This window comes from Moschus berezovskii, chromosome 6 (assembly GCF_049115385.1).
Source record: "Moschus berezovskii isolate FMDL1 chromosome 6, NW_MosBer_1.0, whole genome shotgun sequence".
In the NCBI taxonomy this organism is placed as follows: domain Eukaryota; kingdom Metazoa; phylum Chordata; class Mammalia; order Artiodactyla; family Moschidae; genus Moschus; species Moschus berezovskii.
In genome coordinates, this window is record NC_142465.1 from 61,727,154 (window position 1) to 61,753,471 (window position 26,318).

At 43.6% G+C, this 26,318-nt stretch overlaps 1 pseudogene across 1 annotated transcript; it reads left to right on the top strand.

Moving 5' to 3' along the window:
* Positions 1–36: 36 nt before the first annotated feature.
* On the top strand, positions 37–12,966 carry LOC148777627 (endogenous retrovirus group PABLB member 1 Env polyprotein-like; annotated as a pseudogene). The gene is made up of 2 exons (XR_016037614.1): positions 37–9,682; positions 12,193–12,966. The product of XR_016037614.1 is annotated as an endogenous retrovirus group PABLB member 1 Env polyprotein-like (transcript).
* The last annotated feature ends 13,352 nt before the right edge of the window (positions 12,967–26,318 follow it).

Below are 26,318 nucleotides of genomic sequence, written 5' to 3' on the forward strand. Positions count from 1 at the left end.
AGGGACAAAAATTTCAGGAAGACTCTCTGCCCCTTGCAGGTGGCAAAAATCACTAAATGCTGAATCTGTCTTCCTCTCAGAGTTTGTTGGTTGCTGGGATGGGCTCCAGGGGCATCTGAGCCTCTGTGTCTTTGGGGAAGCCTCTCCTTCCACCCAGTTCCCATCATCTTTCCTGACTTGGCAGTTGGAGCTGTGATAAACGTGGGCAGTGAGTGTGATAAACGCACTGACCCCAACTCCTTCTTCCCTGCCTCTCTCACCAGGTCCACACCCCTGGTGGCCCACTCCCGTTCCTGGATGGTATCCTCCCTTCATGCACAGATGTTCTGGGGTCCAGTCTCGGGTCCTTTCTTCAGTCCTCTGAGGGGTCAGCTCCTTTCTCCTCTCCACCATCCCTTATAGAATTTCACTTAATTTCAAATTTTGGGGGTTTACAGCCTTCCCTGCTTAAGAGAGGTGAACACTCCCCATCCCGTGGTCCCTGTAAAAGTTTGTCTTTACTGTCAGTCTTTTCTCAGTGTCTGAGAGTATGGATTCTGGGTGTGTGCTGGGGAGGGCAGGGTCTGAGCACCCGAGGTGCAAAGGGCAATGGAGCCATGCACCGGGTCTGTGAGCAGGGCATTTTCATGGAATAAAAGGGCCACAACTGTTACAGCACTTTGTGTGAGTCCTTCCACCATCCGTCCCAGCATCTGGAAGTCTCACCATTGCCTGTGTCCCCTCCTTCCCTTCGAGTTCCCTCTCTTTGCCTCAGACACTCCCCTGCTCTTCTGAACACCTTTCTGGGCCAGAGAACCACTTCATCAGGAGAGAATTATTCTCTTTTGCATTTTCCTTCTAATCCTAGAGAGGTTGAGGGGACTTAGTCTTTCAGGAGAAAATTCTGTGAACAGGCTTCAGCAATATGTGAACCGTGAACTCCCAGATGTTCAAGCTGGTTTTAGAAAAGGAAGAGGCACCAGAGATCAAATTGCCAACATCCACTGGATCATGGAGAAAGCAAGAGAGTTCCAGAAAAACATCTATTCTGCTTCATTGACTATGCCAAAGCCTTTGACTGTGTGGATCACAATAAACTGTGGAACATTCTGAAAGAGATGGGAATACCAGACCACCTGACCTGCCTCTTGAGAAACCTGTATGCAGGTCAGGAAGCAACAGTCAGAACTGTACATGGAACAACAGACTGGTTCCAAATAGGAAAAGGAGTACGTCAAGGCTGTATATTGTCACCTTGCTTATCTAACTTCTATGCAGAGTACATCATGAGGAACGCTGGGCTGGAAGAAGCACAAGCTGGAATCAAGATTGCTGGGAGAAATATCAATAACCTCAGATATGCAGATGACACTACCCTTATGGCAGAAAGTGAAGAGGAACTCAAAAGCCTCTTGATGAAAGTGAAAGAGGAGAGTGAAAAGGTTGGCTTGAAGCTCCACATTCAGAAAACTAAGATCATGGCATCTGGTCCCATCACTTCATGGGAAATAGATGGAAAAACAGTGGAAACAGTGTCAGACTTTATTTTTTGGGGCTCCAAAATTACTGCAGATGCTGATTGCAGCCATGAAATTAAAAGATGCTTACTCCTTGGAAGGAAAGTTATGACCAACCTAGATAGCATATTAAAAAGCAGAGACATTACTTTGCCAACCAAGGTCCATCTAGTCAAGGCTATGGTTTTTCTAGTGGTCATGTATGGATGTGAGAGTTGGACTGTGAAGAAAGCTGATGGCCGAAGAATTGATGCTTTTGAACTGTGGTGCTGGAGAAGACTCTTGAGAGTCCCTTGGACTGCAAGGAGATCCAATCAGTCCATTCTAAAGGAGATCAATCCTGGGTGTTCATTGGAAGGACTGATGCTAAAGCTGAAACTGCAATACTTTGGCCACCTCATGAGATGAGTTGACTCACTGGAAAAGACTGATGCTGGGAAAGGTTGGGGGCGGGAGGAGAAGGGGATGACAGAGAATGAGATGGCTGGATGGCATCACCGACTCGATGGACATGAGTTTGAGTGAATTCCGGGAGTTGGTGATGGACAGGCAGGCCTGGTGTGCTGTGATTCATGGAGTCACGGAGAGTCAGACACGACTGAGCGACTGAACTGTACTGAACTGAATAATGAATGATGTTGAGCATATTTTCATGTGTTTGTTAGCCATCTGTATGTCTTCTTTGGAGAAATATCTGTTTAGGTCTTTTTCCCACTTTTTCATTGGGTTGTTTGTTTTTCTGGTATTGAGTTATATGTGTTGATTCTATATTTTGGAAATTAATTCTTTGTCTTTTTTTTTTTTTTGCCATTATTTTCTCCCATTCTGAGGGTTGTCTTTTCACCTTCCTTATAGTTTCCTTTGCTGTGCAAAGCTTTTAAGTTTAATCAGGTCCCACTTGTTTACTTTTGTTTTTATTTACATTACTTTAGAAAGTGGGTCATAGAGGATCTTGCTTTGATCTATGTCATCGAGTATTCTGCCTATGTTTTCCTCTAAGAGGTTTATCCTTTTTGGTCTTACATTTATGTCTTTAATCCATCTTGAGTTTTTGTTTGTGTACGCTGGGCTGGAAGAAGCACAAGCTGGAATCAAGATTGCCGGAAGAAATATCAATAACCTCAGATATGCAGGTGACACCACCCTTATGGCAGAAAGTGAAGAGAAACTCAAAAGCCTCTTGATGAAAGTGAAAGAGGAGAGTGAAAAGGTTGGCTTGAAGCTGAACATTCAGAAAACAAAGATCATGGCATCTGGTCCCATCACTTCATGGGAAATAGATGGAAAAACAGTGGAAACAGTGTCAGAGTTTATTTTTTTGGGCTCCAAAATCACTGCAGATGCTGATTGCAGCCATGAAATTAAAAGACGCTTACTCCTTGGAAGGAAAGTTATGACCACCCTAGATAGCATATTAAAAAGCAGAGACATTACTTTGCCAACAAAGGTTCATCTAGTCAAGTCTATGGTTTTTCCCGTAGTCATGTATGGATGTGAGAGTTGGACTGTGAAGAAAGCTGATCGCCGAAGAATTGATGCTTTTGAACTGTGGTGTTGGAGAAGACTCTTGAGAGTCCCTTGGACTGCGAGGAGATCCAATCAGTCCATTCTAAAGGAGATCAATCCTGGATGTTCATTGGAAGGACTGATGCTGAGGCTGAAACTGCAATACTTTGGCCACCTCATGCGACGAGTTGACTCACTGGAAAAGAGTCTGATGCTAGGAGGGGTTGGGGGTGGGAGGAGATGGGGACTACAGAGAATGAGATGGCTGGATGGCATCACCGACTCGATGGACACGAGTTTGTGTGAACTCTGGGAGTTGGTGATGGACAGGGAGGCCTGGCGTGCTGTGTTTCATGGGGTCACAAAAAGTCAGACACGACTGAGCAACTGAACTGAACTGAACTGAACTGAACTGATGGTGTTAGGAGGTGTTCTAAACTCATTATTTTACATGTAGCTCTCCAGTTTTCCCAGCAGCATTTATTGAAGAGGCTGTCTTTGCCCCATTGTATATTCTTGCCTCCTTTGTCAAAAATAAGGTACCCATAGGTGGATGGGTTTGTTTCTGGGTTTCTGTCTTGTTCCATTGGTCTGTATTCTGTTTTTGTGCCAGTACCATATTGTCTTGATGACTGTAGCTTTGTAGTATAATCTGAAGTGAGGAAGGTTGATTCCTCCAGCTCCATTCCTCTTTTTCAAGACTGCTTTGGCTATTCGGGAATTTTTGTGTTTCCATATGAATCGTGAAATCTTTTGTTCTAGTTCTGTGAGAAATGCCATTCATAATTTGATAGGGATTGCACTGAAACTGTAGATTGCATTTGGTAGTATAGTTTTTTTCACAATATTGATTTTTCCCACCCAGGAGCACGGAATATCTCTCCATCTGTTTATATCATCATTGATTTCTTTCATTAGTGTCTTATTATTTTCTGTGTACAGTTCTTTTGTCTCCTTAGGTAAGATTATTCCTAGATATTTAATTCTTTTTTGTTGCAATGGTGAATGGGATTGATTCCTTAATTGCTCTTTCTGATTTTTCATTGTTAGTATATAGAAATGCCAGTGACTTCTGTGTATTCCTTTTGTATCCTGAAACTTTGCTAAATTCACCGATAAGCTCTAGTAATTTTCTGATGCTATCTTTAGGGTATTCTATGTACAGTATCATGTCATCTGCAAACAGTGAAAGCTTTACTTCTTCTTTTCCCATCTGGGTTATTTTATTTCTTTTTCTTCTCTGATTGATGTAGCTAGGACTTCCAGAACTATGTTGAATAATAGTGGCAAAAGTGGACACCCTTGTCTTGTTCTTGATCTTAGAGGGAACGCTTTTAGATTTTCACCATTGAGAATAATGTTTGCTGTAGGCTTATCGTATGCTGCCTTTGCTATGTTGAGGTAGGTTCCTTCTATGCCCATTTCTTGAAGAACTTTAATCACAAATGGGTGCTGTATTTTGTCAAAGGTTTTTCTGCATCTATTGAGAGTATCATATGGTTATTATTGAAGGAGGAAATAGAACAGGCTCCATCTTGAAAGCAGGACTCCATCTTGGTGCGGACTGTGGACTTTGAGCTATATGCCCAGTATCTATGGAAACAACATACTGACTGGAAAACCAGAACCCCCGTCCCCCCACTCCGGATGGAAGAGTCCCAGGGCTTGTACCTAGACTCTCCTTGCCTAAAAGAATACCCTAATTATCTGTGTAACCGAATAGAATCATAAATTCTATTATGCTTATTGGGGTATGACCCCCGGCCTATTGATAATTGTCTCCTGTTAACTACCTAGGCTTTAGGCATATGAATCACAGGTTAACTTTGATTGTATCCTTTTTTTTTCCTTTGTTCAGACTAGTTTCAGAGAATTTGGGGAGGTGGGTTTGAGCACGTACCCTTGGGGTATATAACGTTTCCACAAAAACTGATCGGAGTCCTTGGCTAGGAGGAGACTCTGCCTTGGGCCCACCGGTGTAATAAACTGCACTCCACTATCTGCATTGTCCTTCTGAGTGAGTTTGTTTCCCAGAACGCATGGCTACAATATTTGATGCACTGGCCAGGAAACTTCTCATTTTGAGGCGACAAGTTCCATTTGGGATTACTCTGAGGCCTTGTGGCTTGAATTTTCTAGAGGGGGGAAGGCGCCTCGCCCTTCTGGAAGGATTCTGTTTCTCAATGCCCAGACCTTGCACGTTAGCAGGCTGTGGGGCAGGTAGCAGGTAGTGGGGAACTGAGCACTCAGGTGAGGAGGAACCCACCCATCAGGGTGGAAGAGGGGGCCTGATCACCCCTCTGGGAAGGACTAGAAGGGGCATGGACCCACAGGAGCCTGAAATAGGCAGGTGGCAGCGATTGCTTGGTACACAGGTTGACGAGCATGTTAGGGCTTAGGAAGGAAATTTGTGAAGGTCATTTAGGAGATGATATCCACGCCCTCTTGAGGAAAATTATTACCAAACAATTGCCAGGGGATTTTTAGGAAAAGAAACTTGGTCTTTGCGTGCTCGTATTCTGCCCTCCTCAAGGAGGTGTCCCATCTGCTGTGAAATTCTTGGTCCCCTTGGAATTGTCAGGCTAGAAGAAGGGGAATACATAAGTGAGTATGAACTGGCTTTTCCGGAGATGGCCTGGACGTGGGATATTTAACCCATCTGTGTCTTCATCTGCACCTGATCAAGCCCTCCAAGGCAGAACGGACTTTAAAAGTTAAGGGAGAAACAGTCTTGGACCACGTGGTGTTCTGGTTCGGCTGTGCTGACTGGCAGGTGAAGACATGCCAATCCCCCTTCTCCCTCTGTGATCTGGCAGGTAAGGCTCTTCTCACCCCAATTAGGAAGGAGGTAGAATGGCAATTTAATTGTTTCATTGGTTGGAAATATCAGAAATTCATAGGGTACTGAGAACTTCGTAGACAGAATGAAAAGGAAAAGTAGAAGAAGGTCCAAGAAGGTAAGCCAGATGGGGGGAAGTGAATCTAAGGCAACTGTATTGGAATGCATGATTAAAATTTTAAAGAAGGGATTTGGAGGAGACTATGGGGTGAAGATGACGCCTAACCACCTCCACATACTCTATGAGGTCAAATGTCCCCCTGTGGGAGTAGGATGGCCACCAGAGAACACCATGAATTTAAAAATAGTGGAAGCAGCCTATACAGTAGTCACAGGAGAGGCAGGACACCCAGATCAATATCCATATATTGACTCATGGCTAGGGTTAGTGCAAGACCCTACTACTGGACAAGGTTCTGTATCCAGAAGGGAAAGGGAAAAATATTAATGGCACAAAAATTGACTGATGATAAAAAAGGAAATTCTACAGGATTTGGACGGGGATGACCTGACCCCCTCCCCCATACTGGATAATGACGCACCTGCCTCCCAGTACCACACCAGGACCGGAGGCTGCCTTAATGCCTGATCCAGGGCCAGGTGAAGTTCCTGCAGCAGCTGCTGCTCTTCACCAGCTCGCCCAGAGATCGTAGAGCCGCTGTCCCGGCAGGCTCTGATCCCAGCAATGGAGACCTCTGGTCAATGCCCAGAATTCCACCTGAGCCTAGATTGTATACACCTCTCCCGGTGAGTACTGATGGGAAGGGGGAAGAAAACACAGGAATTCGACAGAGGCTGCACTCTGCCAAGGAACAGGGGGAAAGAACCCCACTACACATGCCCCCCAGAGAGCTACAACAGCCTCCGGTTCAGGACACATTGGGCACCACCATCAGCCCCCTGTAGCCTATTATTACCAGACACTTTCCTCTATGTATATATTAAACTGGCCGAGACACACTCCATCATACTCTGGGGAGCCACAAGCCATGATTAGACTAATGGAGACTATTTTCCAAACACACCACCCTACATGGGATAACATAATCCAACTACTAGTCTCCCTCTTCAGCACTGAGGAAAGATGCAGGATCCTAACTGAGGCCAGAAAAATGGTTAAGAGAAATGGCACCTGAGGGTACTGCAAACCTGCAGCGGTGGGCAGAACTAGCCACCCCTGTTGAGAGCCCCAATTGGGACTGTAACACAGGGGAACGGAGGGGCCACCTGGAGAGATATCAGGCGGCTATTTTACAAAGTCTCGAGAAGGGAGCCCAAAAACCTATGAGTATGGCAAAACCCTCCGTAGTAACTCAAAGGGGAAGCAAATCACCCTCTGAGTTCTACAAAAGGCTGTGCGAGGCCTATAGACTTTATACGCCAATAGATCCAGAGGCTACTGGGTCTCAGATGGTGATAAATGCAGCCTTTGCGTCTCAAGCCTACCCTGAAAGTGTCAGATGTTGGGGGGGGGGGCACCAAGTGACTCATGAATTGTTATACATCCCTCAATGCCCAGTACCTTTGTTTGGAAGAAAGAGACTTACTGTCTAAATTGGGGGCACAAGTGATCTTTCCCCCTCACGAAAGACCCACTCTTCAAGTGGGCTCAACCACCTATTTACTCTTCCTCTTGGTAACCCCTCAAGATGGATGGAGGTTACACGATTTCCTGGAAGGGAAACTGGTTGGGCTACACAGTCTAGAGAGAGAGTTAACTCAACAATTCCCTGAGGTCTGGGCAGAAGACAACCCCCTCCCAGGATTGCAAAACAAGTCCCACTGGTAATAGAACTCAGTTCAGTTCAGTTCAGTTGCTCAGTCGTGTCCGAATCTTTGCGACCCCATGAAACACAGCACGCCAGGCCTCCCTATCCATCACCAACTCCCGGAGTTCACTCAAACTCACGTCCACCGAGTCAGTGATGCCATCCAGCCATCTCATTCTCTGTCGTCCTCTTCTCCTCCCGCCCCCAATCCTTCCCAGCATCAGAGTCTTTTCCAGTGAGTCAACTCGTCACATGAGGTGGCCAAAGTATTGGAGTTTTAGCTTTAGCATTAGTCCTTCCAATGAATACTCAGGACTGATCTCCTTTAGAATGGACTGGCTGGATCTTCTTGCAGTTCAAGGGACTCTCAAGAGTCTTCTCCAACACCACAGTTTAAAAACATCATTTCTCAAACCCAGTACAATTACATCAGCACCTTAGGCCTGCCAGACCTTGCAAGCCACTTACTCTTTACGTGACTAAAAATGACAAGGTGGCTATGGGAGTGTTGTCCCAGACTATGGGGACATGGGACAGACTCGAGGCTTATCTCCTGAAACGGCTGGACAATGTTGCCACTGGGTGGCTGTAGGGCAGTTGCCACAGTTGCCTTATTGGTCCGGGAGGTAACCAAGCTGACTTTGGTCCAAGATTTGATTGTAAAAGTCCCTCATGAGGTCAAAACTCTCCTGTGAGCGGACCCCGGTAAATGGCTGTCAACATCCCAGATTACTCAATACCAGGACTGTTATGTGAGAACCCCCATGTTACTACTGAGCCTTGTCAGGCCCTGAATCCAGCCACTCTCCTTCCTGTGGGAAAAGGTGGGCCTCACATGATTGTAAGGAAAAGTGCCAGCAGACCTGACTTGAGAGACCAGCTAATCCCAGACCCAGATTTGGTCCTGTACACCAATGGCACCAGCCTGGTGAAATGAGGACAACTTTTGGGATATGCAATAGTCATGGAAGAAGCTATCATTGAAGCTAGCTCTCTGCCATCACACTGGTCTGCTCAGTGGGCCGAACTATATGCTCTAATCTGGGTCCTCCAGCTGTCAAAGGTAAGATGGAAAATATTTATACAGAATCCAGGTATGGTATGTTTTTGCCACACTACATGTACACAGGGCTCTGTATAAGGAGAGAGGCATTTTGACAGCTAGTGAAAAAGATATTAAAAATAAGAAAGAAATTAAGACCCTATTAGATGCTGCCTGAGGAGAAGGCAATGGCAACCCACTCCAGTACTCTTGCCTGGAAAATCCCATGAATGGAGGAGCCTGGTTGGCTGCAGTCCATGGGGTCGCGAAGAGTCAGACATGACTGAACGACTTCACTTTCATGCATTGGAGAAGAAAATGGCAACCCACTCCAGTGTTCTAGCCTGGGGAATCCCAGGGATGGCGGACCCTGATGGGCTGCCATCTATGGGGTCACACAGAGTCAGTCACAACTGAAGCGACTTAGCAGCAGCAGCAGCAGCAGCAGATGTTGCCTGGGAATCAGAAAGGGTTGCGGTCATACACTGCTGAGGACATTAAAAAGAGAATACCCCCCGGGCTTGGGGAACAAACTGGCAGATAAGACCACTAAATAAGCAGCTGAGGGCTTGGGGTTGACAAGTGAAGCCCCTAATTAAAGCTCTCGTATTGGCAGAGCTGCCTGAGCCAATGCTGGACTCTCCAAAATACACTAAGCCCAAAACCAACTAGCCAAAGCAGAAGGGGCATCAAGACTGAAACAGGATGGTGGGAACTTCCAGGTGGCAAATTATTGGTACCAGAGGAGCTGGCACCCACTCTGGTAAGCCAAACACACCAAACATCCCACCTAGGCCATGATAAACTGGAAGAGCTCATTCGAAAATATTTCTTGGTTCCCCGCCTCTCTTCCCTATGCAGGACAAAATCTCAGAACTGCACTGCCTGCTCACAGGTCAATGCCACCTCTCGGCACAGACAGAAACCTCCAGGGATTCAGCAAAAAGATATGCTGCCCTCTGAACACCTGGAAGTGGACTTCACTGAAATGAAGTCCACTCACTGACACTACCGTTACCTGCTGGTCATGGTATGTACATTCTCGGGATGGGTAAAAGCTTTTCCTACCCGGGCTGAAAGAGCATCAAAAGTAGCCCAGTGCCTGCTTCAGGAGATAGGTCCCAGATTTGGATTTCTTACTAGCATCAGAAGTGAAAAGCAAAGGAGAAAAGGAAAAATATAAGCATCTGAATGCAGAGTTCCAAAGAATAGCAAGGAGAGATAAGAAAGCCTTCCTCAGCGATCAATGCAAAGAAATAGAGGAAAACAACAGAATAGGAAAGACTAGAGATCTCTTCAAGAAAATTAGAGATACCAAGGGAACATTTCAGCAAAGATGGGCTCAATAAAGGACAGAAATGGTATGGACCTAACAGAAGCAGAAGATATTAAGAAGAGGTGGCAAGAATACACAGAGGAACTGTACAAAAAACACCTTCACGACCCAGAAATCACGATGGTGTGATCACTGACCTAGAGCCAGACCTCTTGGAATGTGAAGTCAAGTGGGCCTTAGAAAGCATCACTAAGAACAAAGCTAGTGGAGTGATGGAATTCCAGTGGAGCTATTTCAAATCCTGAAAGATGATGCTGTGAAAGTGTTGCACTCAATATGCCAGCAAATTTGGAAAACTCAGCAGTGGCCACAGGACTGGAAAAGGTCAGTTTTCATTCCAATCCCAAAGAAAGGCAATGCCAAAGAATGCTCAAACTACCGCACAATTGCACTCATCTCACATGCTAGTAAAGTCATGCTCAAAATTCTCCAAGCCAGGCTTCAGCAATATGTGAACCGTGAACTTCCAGATGTTCAAGCTGGTTTTAGAAAAGGCAGAGGAACCAGAGATCAAGTAGCCAACATCCGCTGGATCATGGAGAAAGCAAGAGAGTTCCAGAAAAACATCTGTTTCTGCTTCATTGACTATGCCAAAGCCTTTGACTGTGTGGATCACAATAAACCGTGGAACATTCTGAAAGAGATGGGAATCCCAGACCACCTGACCTGCCTCTTGAGAAACCTGTATGCATGTCAGGAAGCAACAGTTAGAACTGGACATGGAGCAACAGACTGGTTCCAAATAGGAAAAGGAGTACGTCAAGGTTGTATATTGTCACCCTGCTTATTTAACTTATATGCAGAGTACATCATGAGGAACGCTGGGCTGGAAGAAGCACAAGCTGGAATCAAGATTGCTGGGAGAAATATCAATAACCTCAGATATGCAGATGACACCACCCTTATTGGCAGAAAGTGAAGAGGAACTCAAAAGCCTCTTGATGAAAGTGGAAGAAGAGAGTGAAAAGGTTGGCTTGAAGCTCAACATTCAGAAAACAAAGATCATGGCATCTGGTCCCTTCACTTCATGGGAAATAGACGGGGAAACAGTGGAAGCAGTGTCAGACTTTATTTTTTGGGGCTCCAAAATCACTGCAGATGCTGATTGCAGCCATGAAATTAAAAGACGCTTACTCCTTGGAGGGAAAGTTATGACCAACCTAGATAGCATATTAAAAAGCAGAGACATTACTTTGCCAACCAAGGTCCATCTAGTCAAGGCTATGGTTTTTCCCGTGGTCATGTATGGATGTGAGAGTTGGACTGTGAAGAAAGCTGATCGCCGAAGAATTGATGCTTTTGAACTGTGGTGTTGGAGAGGACTCTTGAGAGTCCCTTGGACTGCAAGGAGATCCAACCAGTCCATTCTGAAGGAGATCAGTCCTGGGTATTCATTGGAAGGACTGATGCTAAAGCTGAAACTCCCATACTTTGGCCACCTCATGTGATGAGTTGACTCACTGGAAAAGACTCTGATGCTGGGAGGGATTAGGGGCAGGAGGAGAAGGGGGCGTCAGAGAATGAGATGGCTGGATGGCATCACGTACTCGATTGATGTGAGTTTGAGTGAACTCCAGGAGTTGGTGACGATTAGGGAGGCCTGGTGTGCTGTGATTCATGGGGTCACAAAGAGTCAGACATGACTGAGTGGCTGAACTGAACTAAACTGACTGACTAGCATTGGATGGGACAATGCCCAGCTTTTGTATCTGATTTAGTATAACAAGTAAGCAAAACTTTCAACATTAAGTGGAAATTACATACAGCATATAGGCCCCAGATTTCTGGGATGGTGGAAGGAACCAACCGGACACTTAAAGAGACTCTCCAAGTGGATCATAGAGACTGACTACTCCTGGGTGGACTTGTTTCTGATGGCTCTGCTCAGACTCAGGATGACCCCACAGTCCCATGGCTATTCTCTGTACAAAATTGTATATGGATGGCCCCCTCCCATAATAAAACAGGTGTCAACAAATTTGCCTCAGGTAAGGGGAGATGAGATTTCACAGCAGATGGAACAACTGGATAAGGTAATAAATCGGGTAACTAAGTTTGTACAAGAAAGGTGCCATTCCCCCTTGGGGAACAGATTCACCAATTTGTGCCCAGGGATCAGGTGTGGGTCAAGGACTAGAAACATGACTCCTTGGCCCCACATTGGAAGGGTACATATACTGTTGTTCTAACCACCCCTTCTGCAGTTAAGTTGCAGGTGTCACTCCCTGGATCCACCACATAAGGATGAAGAGAACATACCATGCAGACCCAGAAAACGCTGAGTGGAGTGTGCAGAGGGACCCCACTGACCCCTGAGAGACCAAGATCATCCTTAAGAAGGAAAAAAAGATCCCAGTCGAGCTTCTTCAGGATGAAGCCGCATGAGCAACTCCTTCTGCTTGGCCTCATCAACGTGATTTTGAATTTAATTTCCGTTTCAACTCAGGACAATGTTTTCATCTCATGGGCACATTCCTACACGGACTTCCACAACACCTCCAACTGCTGGGTGTGTGGGGCTATGCCTCTGTCTGTGATGGATGGACTTCCTTGGTGGGTGTCCCTGCTCCGTCAAGGAGATTTTTAAACCACTCTGCTCTTTTCTGGGATGACAAAAACAGACTTTCCTTTCTCTTTTCAATCATAATCTCTTCCTGCTTTCTTGGTGTAAGCCAAGTCTACAGTCAATAGACTCTGGTTATGGGGTTACATTTGATGTAAACACCAGTTTCATAGGAGTAACAAAAGCCTATACTTCATATTTAAAGAACAAAAGGAAAAAAGCTCCCTGGCCAGCAAGGGAGGACAGGTCTTTAGGTTTATTGAACAATTCTACCAAGTCTGGGATGAATATTTCTGGATAATCCCAGAAAAGGGTCAATTAATTACTCCCACTGCTAAATGCTGGGAACAAAGTGTAGGGTTTGGTAACCTCCATTAGACCCAAAAGAACTAAAATAAGTGGGATACCTGCTGCTGCTGCTGCTGCTAAGTCACTTCAGTCATGTCCGACTCTGTGTGACCCCATAGACGGAAGCCCACCAGGCTCCCGCATCCCTGGGATTCTCCAGGCAAGAACACTGGAGTGGGTTGCCATTTCTTTCTCCAGTGTGTGAAAGTGAAAAGTGAAAGTGAAGTCGCTCAGTCGTGTCTGACCCTCCCCCCAAAAATGTAAATGAACATTCGAGGTTACATACCACCCCAAACAGTCCATCCACTGGCCAGGCTCTGATTGGAAATATGACCCTGGAATCCACTGGACGGTGTCCAAGGGAACCCAATGGTTTTGTGGGCCTAAGCTTTGGCCTTGGTTACCAATCAGCTGGGTAGGCTGCTGCACACTGAGATTCACTTCTGTCCATGGCTGCTAAAGCCTAACCTACAACAAGCCCTGGTAAATCTACCTTATTTACATGCTAGGTGGACAAAGTCTGTGTTTCAATGGTATGGTATGGTATATTTCTGCCTTATTCGTACCTTCTATAGGGACAACAGATATTATGATTAAAGTAGAGGCCTTGAGAGATGGCCCTAAGATGGTGGAGGAAGAGAACGAGGAGACCACTTTCTCCCCCACAAATTCATCAAAATATCATTTGAACGCTGAGCAAATACCACAAAACAATTTATGAACACTGGCAGAGGACACCAGGCACCCAGAAAGGCATCCCATTGTCTTTGAAAGGAGGTAGGACAAAATATAAAAGATAAAAAGAGAGACAAAAGAGTTAGGGACAGAGAACCATCCTGGGGAGGGAGTCTTAAAAGAGAAGTTTCCAAACACTAGGAGACACTCTCTCCAGCGGGTCTCTGGGGAGTTTTGGAATCTCAGAGGGCAACATAACTGGGAGGAAAAAATAAAACCAACAGATTACAGGTCCAACTACAATCCTAGTGGAGAAGTAGCCCAGACGCTCGCCTCCACCACCAGCAAGCAGGAGCTGAACAGGGAGGCGTGGGCTGCACCGCTTAGGGTAAGGACCAGGCCTGAATGCCCTGAGGGCAATCTGAGGGAGCTAATGTGAGACAGCAAACCAAACTGTGGGATAAACAGAGATGGGGGGAGAAAAGAGGCAAGAGAGAGAGAGAACTTTCCTGTGAAAAACTCTAAACTAAGGCACAGCCAGCCCGATCACAAAACAAAGGACTGAGCAAATACCAGAGGACAGCTAGCTGGCTGCGGGCTGGCTCATCCCCCTCCAGAGGCAGGGAGGCAGGCAAGCGCCACCCAGAGCCGGAAGGAAAGGGGCAAACTCAACCCAGAGACAGCATCCCCTACCAAACTGTGAGCAGGCTCTCAGTCGCTAACCAAGTTTTCCTGGGATCTTGGACGGTTAACATCCATCAGGAGGGTCGCAGCCAGAGATCAGCTCCCCAGAAGAGACACAAGGCACACCTGAGACGCAGCTGCACACCCAGGAAACAGACAGGCTGGGACGGGGAAGTGATAAGATGCACTGAACCTGGGGAGTGTGCGCTCGCCAAGCACCTGGTCGCCTGAGCTGCTTGGACCTGGGAAGGGCACAAAACAAAACGCAGGCCCAACTGAGTCTGTGCCTTTGTGTAGTACCCAAGAACCTGAACCTGAACAGTGTAGATCTGGGAAATGCATGCAACCCAGGGCCCGCCTCAGACAATTCCCAGCAGAACAACCCAAAACCTAAGCATTGTAGACCGGGAAAGCACACACACCATGAGCAGGGACAAACCCAGTGTGATCCAGATACTGTGAGCAGTCCCCACACACGCCAGTGATATTTCTATGCAGTGTTCCTCCCTCCCCGCAGCACAATTGAACAAGTGAGCCAAAATAAATGACCACCTTCACCCGCTTGTTTCAGGGTGGAAGTTAGATACTGAAGAGACTTGCAAACAGAGGAAGCCAAAATAAACAAAGAAGAGGGAATGCTCTTGAAGTGACAGGTGCAACAGATTAAAACACTGTAGTTAACACTGACTACATTGGAAGGGACCTATAGATCTCGAGAAGAAGTATAAGGTGGAACAAGGAACTGTCTGAAACTGAACTGATGACACACTGCCCTCAACAGCTTCAGAGAAATTCCTAAATATATTTTACTATTATCATTCTTAATTTTTTTTTATATTTTTTATTTTTAAGTTCTTTATTAATCCTTTAATTTTCATTTTTAAAACCTACTATTACCTTGGGAAAAAAGATCCTATTTTTAAAGCAAATTTCATATTTTTATATAACTTTTGCGATTTTGCTTTGTTTTTTATATTGTATTTTTGAGAGTCTAACCTCTACTCTAGATTTTTAATCTTTGCTTTTTGGTATTTGTTATCAATTTTGTACCTTTAAGAATTCAATCTTCAGTACCCATTTTTACTTAGGAGTGTGATTACTGGCTTGATTGCTCTCTCACCTTTTGACTCTCCTTTTTCTCCCCCAGGTTACCTCTATCCCATCCCTCCCCCTCTCTTCTCTACTTAACTCTGTGAATCTCTTTGGGTGTTCCGGGCTGTGGAGAAAACATAGGGAACTGTTCACAGGCTAGATTGGTCTCTCTCCTTTTCACTCCCCCTCCTCTCCTCCTGGTCACCTCTATCTCCTTCCTCCCTTTTCTCTTCTCTATGGAATTCTGTGAACCTCTCTGAGTGTTCCAGACTGTGGAGAGCAAATAGGAAATTGATTACTGACTAGACTGCTCTCTCCCCTTTTGATTCCCCCCCCTTTCTCCTCCTGGTCACCTCTATCTCCCTCCTCCCTCTTCTCTTCTTCATGTAACTCCATGAACATCTCTGGGTGTCCCTCACTGTGGAGAATCTTTTCACCATTAACCTAGTTGTTTTGTCATCAGTGCTGCATGGATGGAGAAGTGTTGAGGCTACTACAATAATAAGACTGAAAGCCAGAGGCAGGAGGCCTAAAACCAAAATTTGAGATCATCAGAAATCTCCTGACTCTAGGGACCATTAATCAACAAAAGCTCATCCAAAAGCCTCCATACCTACACTGAAACCAAGCTCCACCCAAGAGCCAACAAGTGTCAGACCAAGGCATATCAAGCTAATTCTCCAACAAAGCAGGAACATAACCCTGAGCACAAAAACACAGGCGGCCAGAAGTCACACCAAACCTACAGACACTTTAAAACTCACTATTGACACTTCACTATTCACTCCAGAGAGAAGAAATCCAGCTCCACCAACCAGAACACTGACGCAAGCTTCCCTAACCAGGAAACCTTGACAAGCCACTCATCCAACCCCACCCAAAGGGAGGAACCTCCACAATAAAGAGGAACCACAAACTTCCAGCATACATAAAGGCTACCCCAAACACAGCAACCTAAACAAGATGAAAAGGCAGAGAAATATTCAGCAGGTAAAGGGACATGATAAAAACCCACCAAACCAAACAAAAGAGGAGATATAGGGAGTCTAACTGAAAAAGAATTCAGAATAATGATAGTAAAAATGATCCAAAAATTTGAAAACAAAATGAAGTTACAGATAAATAGTCTGGAGACATGGATTGAGAAGATGCAAGAAAAGTTTAACAAGGACCCAGAAGAAATAAGAAAGAGTCTATCAATAATGAATAATGCAATAGCTGAGATCAAAAGCACTCTGGAGGGAACCAACAGTAGAATAACTGGGGCAGAAGATAGGATAAGTGAGGTGGAAGATAGAATGGTGGAAATAAATGAAATAGAGAGGAAAAAAAGAAAAAAGAATTAAAAGAAGTGAGGACAACCTCAGAGACCTCTGGGACAATGTCAAACACCCCAACATTCGAATCATAGGAGTCCCAGAAGAAGAAGACAAAAAGAAAGGCCATGAGAAAATTTTTGAGGAGATAATAGTTGAAAACTTCCCTAAAATGGGGAAGGAAATAGCCACCCAAGTCCAGGAAACCCAGAGAGTCCCAAACAGGATAAACCCAAGGCAAAACACCCCAAGACACATATTAATCAAATTAACAAAGATCAAACACAAAGAACAAATATTAAAAGCAGCAAGGGAAAAACAACAATTAACCCACAGGGGATCCCCATAAGGATAACAGCTGATAGTTCAATAGAAACTCTTCAAGCCAGAAGGGAATGGAAGGACATACTTAAAGTGATGAGAGAGAAAAAAAAAATCCCAGATTACTGTACCCAGCAAGGATCTCATTCAAATATGAAGGAGAAATCAAAAGCTTTACAGACAAGCAAAAGCTGAGAGAATTCAGCACCACCAAACCAGTTCTACAACAAATGCTAAAGGATCTTCTCTAGACAGGAAACACAGAAAGGGTGTATAAACTCGAACCCAAAGCAATAAAGTAAATGGCAATGGGATCATACTTTCAATAATTACCTTAAATGCAAATGGGTTCAATGCCCCAACCAAAAGACAAAGACTGACTGAATAGATTAAAAAAAACAAGACCCCTATATATGCTGTCTACAAGAGACCCACCTCAAACCTAGGGACACATACAGACTGAAAGTGAAGGGCTGGAAAAAGATATTTCACGCAAATGGAGACCAAAAGAAAGCAGGAGTAGCAATACTAATATCAGATAAAATAGACTTTAAAATAAAAGCTGTGAAAAGAGACAAAGAAGGACACCACATAATGATCAAAGGATCGATCCAAGAAGAAGATATAACAATTATAAATACATATGCACCCAACATAGGAGCACCACAATATGTAAGGCTGCTGCTGCTAAGTTGCTTCAGTCGTGTCCAACTCTGTGCGATCCCATAAATGGCAGCCCACCAGGCTCCCCCGTCCCTGGGATTCTCCAGGCAAGAACACTGGAGTGGGTTGCCATTTCCTTCTCTAGTGCATAAAAGTGAAAAGTGAAAGTGAAGTCACTCAGTCATGTCTGACTCTTTGCGACCCCATGGACTGCAGCCTACCAGGCTCCTCTGTTCATGAGATTTTCCAGGCAAGAGTACTGGAGTGGGGTGCCATTGTCTTCTCCAAATATGTAAGGCAAATGCTAACAAATATGAAAGGGGGAATTAACAGTAACACAATAGTGGGAGACTTTAATACCCCACTCACACCTATGGATAGATCAACTAAACAGAAAATTAGCAAGGAAACACAAACTTTAAATGATACAATGAACCAGTTAGACCTAATTGATATCTATAGGACATTTTACCCCAAAGCAATGAGTTTCACCTTTTCTTCAAGTGCACACAGAACCTTCTCCAGGATAGATCACATCTGGGCCATAAATCTAGCCTTGGTAAATTCAGAAAAATCGTAATCATCTCAAGCATTACTTCTGATCACAATGTGGTAAGATTAGATGTCAACTACAGGAAAAAAGACTATGAAAAATACAAACATATGGAAGCTAAACAACACTCTTCTGAATAACCAGCAAATCACAGAAGAAATCAAAAAAAGAAATCAAAGTATGCATAGAAACAAATGAAAATGAAAACACAACAACCCAAAACCTATGGGATACAGTAAAAGCAGTGCTAAGGGGAAGATTCATAGTAATACAAGCCTACCTCAATAAACAGGAGCGAAATCAAATAAATAATCTAACTCTACACCTAAAACAACTAGAAAAGGAAGAAATGAAGAATCTCAGGGTTAGTAGAAGGAAAGAAATCACAAAAATTAGGGCAGAAATAAATGCAAAAGAAACAAAAGAGACCATAGCAAAAATCAACAAAGCTAAAAGCTGGTTCTTTGAGAAGATAAATAAAATTGACAAACCATTAGCCAGACACATCAAGAAACAAAGGGAGAAGAATCAAATCAACAAAATTAGAAATGAAAATGGAGAAATCACAACAGACAATACAGAAATACAAAGGATCATCAGTTCAGTTCAGTCGCTCAGTCGTGTCCGACTCTCCGCGACCCCATGAATCACAGCACGCCAGGCCTCCCTGTCCATCACCAACTCCCGGAGTACACTCAAACTCATGTCCACAGAGTCGGTGATGCCATCCAGCCATCTCATTCTCCGTCGTCCCCTTCTCCTCCCGCCCCCAACCTTTCCCAGCATCAGAGTCTTTTCCAGTGAGTCAACTCGTCGCATGAGGTGGCCAAAGTATTGCAGTTTCAGCTTTAGCATCAGTCCCTCCAATGAACATCCAGGATTGATCTCCTTTAGAATGGACTGGTTGGATCTCCTTGCAGTATAAGGGACTCTCAAGAGTCTTCTCCAACACCACAGTTCAAAAGCATCGATTCTTCGGCGATCAGCTTTCTTCACAGTCCAACTCTCACAACCATACATGACCACGGGAAAAACCATTGCCTTGACTAGACGGACCTTGGTTGGCAAAGTAATGTCTCTGCTTTTTAATATACTATCAAGGTTGGTCATAACTTTCCTTCCAAGGAGCAAGCGTCTTTTAATTTCATGGCTGCAATCAGCATCTGCAGTGATTTTGGAGCCCAAAAAAACAAAGTCTGACACTGTTTCCACTGTTTTTCCATCTATTTCCCATGAAGTGATGGGACCAGATGCCATGATCTTTGTTTTCTGAATGTTGAGCTTCAAACCAACCTTTTCACTCTCCTCTTTCACTTTCATCAAGAGGCTTTTGAGTTCCTCTTCACTTTCTGCCATGAGGGTAGTGTCATCTGCATATCTGAGGTTATTGATATTTCTCCCAGCAATCTTGACTCCAGCTTGTGCTTCTTCCAGCCCAGCGTTCCTCATGATGTACTCTGCATATAAGTTAAATAAGCAAGGTGACAATATACAACCTTGACGTACACCTTTTCCTATTTGGAACCAGTCTGTTGTTCCATGTCCAGTTCTAACTGTTGCTTCCTGACCTGCATACAGGTTTCTCAAGAGGCAGGTCAGGTGGTCTGGGATTCCCATCTCTTTCAGAATGTTCCACAGTTTATTGTGATCCACACAGTCAAAGGCTTTGGCATAGTCAATGAAGCAGAAATAGATGTTTTTCTGAAACTCTCTTGCTTTCTCCATGATCCAGCGGATGTTGGCAATTTGATCTCTGGTGCCTCTGCCTTTTCTAAAACCTGCTTGAACATCTGGGAGTTCACGGTTTACATATTGCTGAAGCCTGGCTTGGAGAATTTTGAGCATGACTTTGCTAGCGTGTGAGATGAGGGCAATTGTGCGGTAGTTTGAGCATTCTTTGGCATTGCCTTTCTTTGGGATTGGAATGAAGACTGACCTCTTCCAGTCCTGTGGCCACTGCTGAGTTTTCCAAATCTGCTGGCATATTGAGTGCAGCACTTTCACAGCATCATCTTTCAAGACTCGTAATAGCTCAACTGGAATTCCATCACCTCCACTAGCTTTGTTAGTAGTGATGCTTTCTAAGGCCCACTTGACTTCACATTCCAAGATGTCTGGCTCTAGGTCAGTGATCACGTTATCGTGACTATCTTGGTCGGGAAGATCTTTTTTGTAAAGTTCTTCTGTGTATTCTTGCCACCTCTTCTTAATATCTTCTGCTTCTGTTAGGTCCATACCATTTCTGTCCTTTATCGAGCCCATCTTTGCATGAAATGTTCCCTTGGAATCTCTAATTTTCTTGAAGAGGTCTCTTGTTTTTCCTATTTTGTTGTTTTCCTCTATTTCTTTGCATTGATCACTGAGGAAGTCTTTCTTATCTCTCCTTGCTATTCTTTGGAACTCTGCATTCAGATGCTTATATCTTTCCTTTTCTCCTTTGCTTTTCGCTTCTCTTCTTTTCACAGCTATTTGTAAGGCCTCCTCAGACAGCCATTTCGCTCTTTTGCATTTCTTTTCCATGGGGATGGTCTTGGTCCCTGTCTCCTGTACAATGTCACGAACCTCCATCCAGAGTTCATCAGGCACTCTATCTATCAGATCTAGTCCCTTAAATCTATTTCTCACTTCCACTGTATAATCATAAGGGATTTGATTGAGGTCATATCTGAATGGTCTAGTGGTTTTCCCTACTTTCTTCAATTTAAGTCTGAACTTCGCAATAAGGAGTTCATGATCTGAGCCACAGTCAGCTCCTGGTCTTGTTTTTGCTAACTGTATACAGCTTCTCCATCTTTGGCTACAAAGAATATAATCAATCTGATTTCGGTGTTGACCATCTGGTGATGTCCATGTGTAGAGTCTTCTCTTGTGTTGTTGGAAGAGGGTGTTTGCTATGACCAGTGAATTCTCATGACAAAACTCTATTAGCCTTTGCCCTGCTTCATTCCGTGCTCCAAGGCCAAATTTGCCAATTACTCCAGGTGTTTCTTGACTTCCTACTTTTGCATTCCAGTCCCCTAGAATGAAAAGGACATCTTTTTTGGGTGTTAGTTCTAAAAGGTCTTGTAGGTCTTCATAGAACCGATTAACTTCAGCTTCTTCAGCATTACTGGTTGGGGCATAGGCCTGGATTACTGTAATATTGAATGGTTTGCCTTGGAAACGAACAGAAATCATCCTGTCATTTTTAAGATTGCATCCAAGTACTGCATTTCGGACTCTTTTGTTCACCATGATGGCTACTCCATTTCTTCTAAGGGATTCCTGCCCACAGTAGTAGATGTAATGGTCATCTGAGTTAAATTCACCCATTCCAGTCCATTTTAGTTCACTGATTCCTAGAATGTCGACGTTCACTCTTGCCATCTCCTGTTTGACCACTTCCAATTTGCCTTGATTCATGGACCTAACATTCCAGGTTCCTATGCAATATTGCTCTTTACAGCACCGGACCTTGCTTCTATCACTGGTCACATCCACAACTGGGTATTGGTTTTGCTTTTGCTCCATCCCTTTATTCCTTCTATAGTTATTTCTCCACTGAGCTCCAGTAGCATACTGGGCACCTACCGACCTGGGGAATTCCTCATTCATTATCCTATCATTTTGCCCTTTGTCACTGTTCATGGGGTTCTCAAGGCAAGTATACTGAAGTGGTTTGCCATTTCCTTCTCCAGTGGACCACATTCGGCTGTGGTCCATGTGATCAGATCGGCTAATAAGAGACTACTATCAGCAACTATATGCCAATAAAATGGACAACTTGGAAGAAACTGACAAATTCTTAGAAAAGTATAACTTTCCAAAACTGAACCAGGAAAAAATAGAAAATATTAACAGATCCATCACAAGCACAGAAATCGAAACCATAATCAGAAATCTTCCAACAAACAAAAGCCCAGAACCAGATAGCTTCACAGCTGAATTCTACCAAAAATTTAGAGAAGAGCTAACATCTATCCTCGGAGAAGGCAATGGCAAGCCACTCCAGTACTCTTGCCTAGAAAATCGCATGGACAGGGGAGCCTGGTGGGCTGCAGTCCATGGGGTCGCTACTAGTCAGACACGACTGAGCGACTTCACTTTCACTTTTCACTTTCACACATTGGAGAAGGAAATGGCAACCCACTCCAGTGTTCTTGCCTGGAGAATCCCAGGGACGGGGGAGCCTGGTTGGCTTCCGTCTATGGGGTCACACAGAGTCGGACACGACTGAAGTGACTTAGCAGCAGCAGCAGCAGCAACACCTATCCTACTCAAACTCTTCCAGAAAATTGCAGAGGAAGGTAAACTTCCAAACTCATTCTATGAGGCCACCATCACCCTAATCCCAAAACCTGGTAAAGATCCCACAAAAAAAGAAAACTACAGGCCAATATCACTGATGAACATAAATGCAAAAATCCTTAACAAAATTCTAGCAAACAGAATCCAACAACATATTGAAAAGATCATACATCATGACCAAGTGGGCTTTATCCCAGTGATGCAAGGATTCTTCCATATTTGCAAATCAATCAATGTGATACACCACATTAACAAATTAAAAGATAAAAACCACATGATTATCTCAATAGATGCAGAGAAAGCCTTTGACAAAATTCAACATCCATTTATGATATTAAAAAAAAAAACCTCCAGAAAGCAGGCATAGAAGGAACATACTTCAACATAATAAAAGCCATATATGATAAACCCAAAGCAAACATTATCCTCAATGGTGAAAAATTGAAAGCATTTCCCCTAAAGTCAGGAACAAGACAAGGGTGCCCACTCTTACAACTACTATTCAACATAGTATTGGACGTTTTGGCCACAGCAATCAGAGCAGAAAAAGAAATCCAGATTGGAAAAGAGGAAGTAAAACTCTCACTGTTTGCAGATGACACGATCCTCTACATAGAAAACCCTAAAGACTCCACCAGAAAATTTTGAGAGCTAATTAATGAATACAGTAAAGTTGCAGGATATAAAATTAACAAGATATAAAATTAAAATTAACAAGAAATCCCTTGCATTCCTATAAACTAGCAATAAGAAAACAAAAAGAGAAATTAAGGAAACAATTCCATTCACCATTGCAACGAAAAGAATAAAATACTTAGGAATAAATCTACCTAAAGAAACAAAAGACCTATATATAGAAAACTTAAAACACTGATGAAAGAAATCAAGATGACACAAATAGATGGATAAATATACCATGTTCATGGATCAGAAGAATCAATATAGTGAAAATGAGTATACTACCCAAAGCAATCTATAGATTCAATGCAATCCCTATCAAGCTACCAAGGGTATTTTTCAGAGAATTAGAACAAATAATTTCACAATTTGTACGGAATTACAAAAAACCTCGAATAGTCAAAGCAGTCTTGAGAAAGAAGAATGGAACTGGAGGAATCAATTTGCCTGACTTCAGGTTATACTACATAGCAACAGTCATCAAGACAGTATGGTACTGGCACAAAGACAGAAATATAGATCAGTTAAGTTCAGTTGCTCAATAGTGTCTGACTCTTTGCGACCCCATGAACCGCAGCACATCAGGCCTCTCTGTCTATCTCCAACTCCTGGAGTTCCAAACTCATGTCCATTAAGTCGGTGATGCCATCCAATCATCTCATCCTCTGTCGTCCCAATGGAACAAAATAGAAAGCCCAGAGATAAATCCACGCACCTATGGACACCTTATCTTTGACAAAGAAGGCAAGAATACACAATGGAGAAAAGACAAGCTCTTTAACAAATAGTGCTGGGAAAACTGGTCAACCACTTGTAAAAGAATGAAACTAGAACACTTTCTAACACCATAAACAAAATTAAACTCAAAATGGATTAAAGATCTAAATGTAAGACCAGAAACCATAAAACTCCTAGAGGAAAACATAGGCAAAACACTCTCTGACATAAATCACAGCAGGATCCTCTATGACCCACCTCCCAGAGTAATGAAAATAAAACCAAAAATAAGCAAATGAGACCTAATTAAACTTCAAAGCTGTTGCACAACGAAGGAAACTATAAGCAAGGTGAAAAGACAGTCTTCAGAATGGGGGGAAATAATAGCAAATGAAGCAACTGACAAAGGATTAATCTCAAAACTATATAAGCAGCTCATGCAGCTCAATTCCAGAAAAATAAGCAACCCAATAAAAAAATGGGCCAAAAAACTAAACAGACATTTCTCCAAAGAAGACATACAAATGTCTAACAAACACACGAAAAGATTCTCAACATCACTCATTATCAGAGCAATGCAAATTAAAACCACAGTGAGGTATACCATCTCATGCTGGTCAGAATGGCTGCTATCAAAAAGTCTAAAAACAATAAATGCTGGAGATGGTGCAGAGAAAAAGGAACCCTCTTACACTGTTGGTGGGAATGAAAACTAGTACAGCCACTATGGAGAACAGTGTGGAGATTCCTTAAAAAACTGGAAATAGAAATGCCATATGACACAGCAATCCCACTGCTGGGCATACACACCAAGGAAACCAGAATTGAAAGAGACACATGTACCCCAATGTTCATCGCAGCACTGTTTATAATAGCCAGGACATGGAAGCAATGCAGATGTCCATCTGCAGACAAATGGATAAGAAAGCTGTGGTACATATACACAATGGAATATTACTCAGCTATTAAGAATGCATTTGAATCAGTTCTAATGAGTTGGAGAAAACTGGAGTCTATTATACAGAGTGAAGTAAGTCAGAAAGAAAAACAGCAATACAGTTTATTAACACATATATATGGAATTAGAAAGATGGTAATGATGACCCTATATGTGAGACAGCAAAAGAGACACAGATATAAAGAACAGACTGTTGGACTCTGTGGGAGAAGGTGAGGGTGGGGTGATTTGAGAGAATAGCATTGGAACATGTATATTATCATATATGAAATAGATCGCCAGTCCAGGTTCGATGCATGAGTCAGGGTGCTCAGGGCTGGCACACTGGGATGACCCTGAGAGATGGGATGGGGAGGGAGGTGGGAGGGAGGGTCTGGATGGGGAACACATGTACACCCATGGCTGATTCATATAAATGTATGGCAAAAAGTATCACAATATTGTAAAGTAATTAGCCTCCAATTAACATTAAAAATAAATAAATAAAGTAGAAGCCTTGACTAATTTCACAAAACAGGCCCTCCAAATGGTGCTAAAGCCATCCAAGCCTTAAATGAAGAACAAATCCAAATGAGAACAGCAGTAACTCAAAATAAAGTGGTTTTGGACGTGCTCACAGCTGCTCAAGGAGGGACCTGTGCTATAATTAAGGTTGAATGTTGTGTATATATTCCTGATTTATCTGGCAATGTATCAGCTGCTTTAGATGACATGAAAAACCAGCTAAAAGCAATGTCAAATGAAAACATTCCTTTCTGGACTTCAGTCCTGTCTTGGGTGAAGGGTGATTGGCGGAAAACTATTTACCATTGTTACAGTTGCCTCGATAGTTCTGCTTTGCGGATCACAATGTATTATGAACTTTGTAAACCGAAGGTTGGTGTCGTTCTCCCAAATTGGCAGTCAGAGGGCCAGGGTGCAATATATCCCTATGAGTGATGCTCATACTATAAGTTAAGAGCATCAGGAATGGAGAATGAAGGAGGAAAGAGACAGAACAGGCTCCATCTTGAAAGCAGGACTCCATCTTGGCCTGGACCACGGACTTTGAGCTATATGTCCAGTATCTATGGAAACAATATACCAACTGGAAAACCAGACCCCACTCCCACCATGGAAGAGTCCCAGGCTCATACCTAGGCTCTCCCTCGCCTAAAAGAATACCCTAATTATCTGTGTTACGGAATAGAATCATACATTCTGTTATGCTTATTGGGGTATGACCACAGGCCTATTGATAATTGTCCACTGTTAACTACCTAGGTTTAAGGCATATGAATCATGAGTTAACTTTGATTGTATCTTTCTTTTCCTTTGTTCAGACTAACTTCAGATAATCTGGGGAGACGGGTTTGAGCATGTACCCTTAGGGTATATAAGGTTTTCACAAAAACTGGTCGGGGTCCTTGGCTAAGAGGAGACTCTGGCTTGGGCCCACTGGTGTAATAAACGGCACTCCACTATCTGCATTGTCC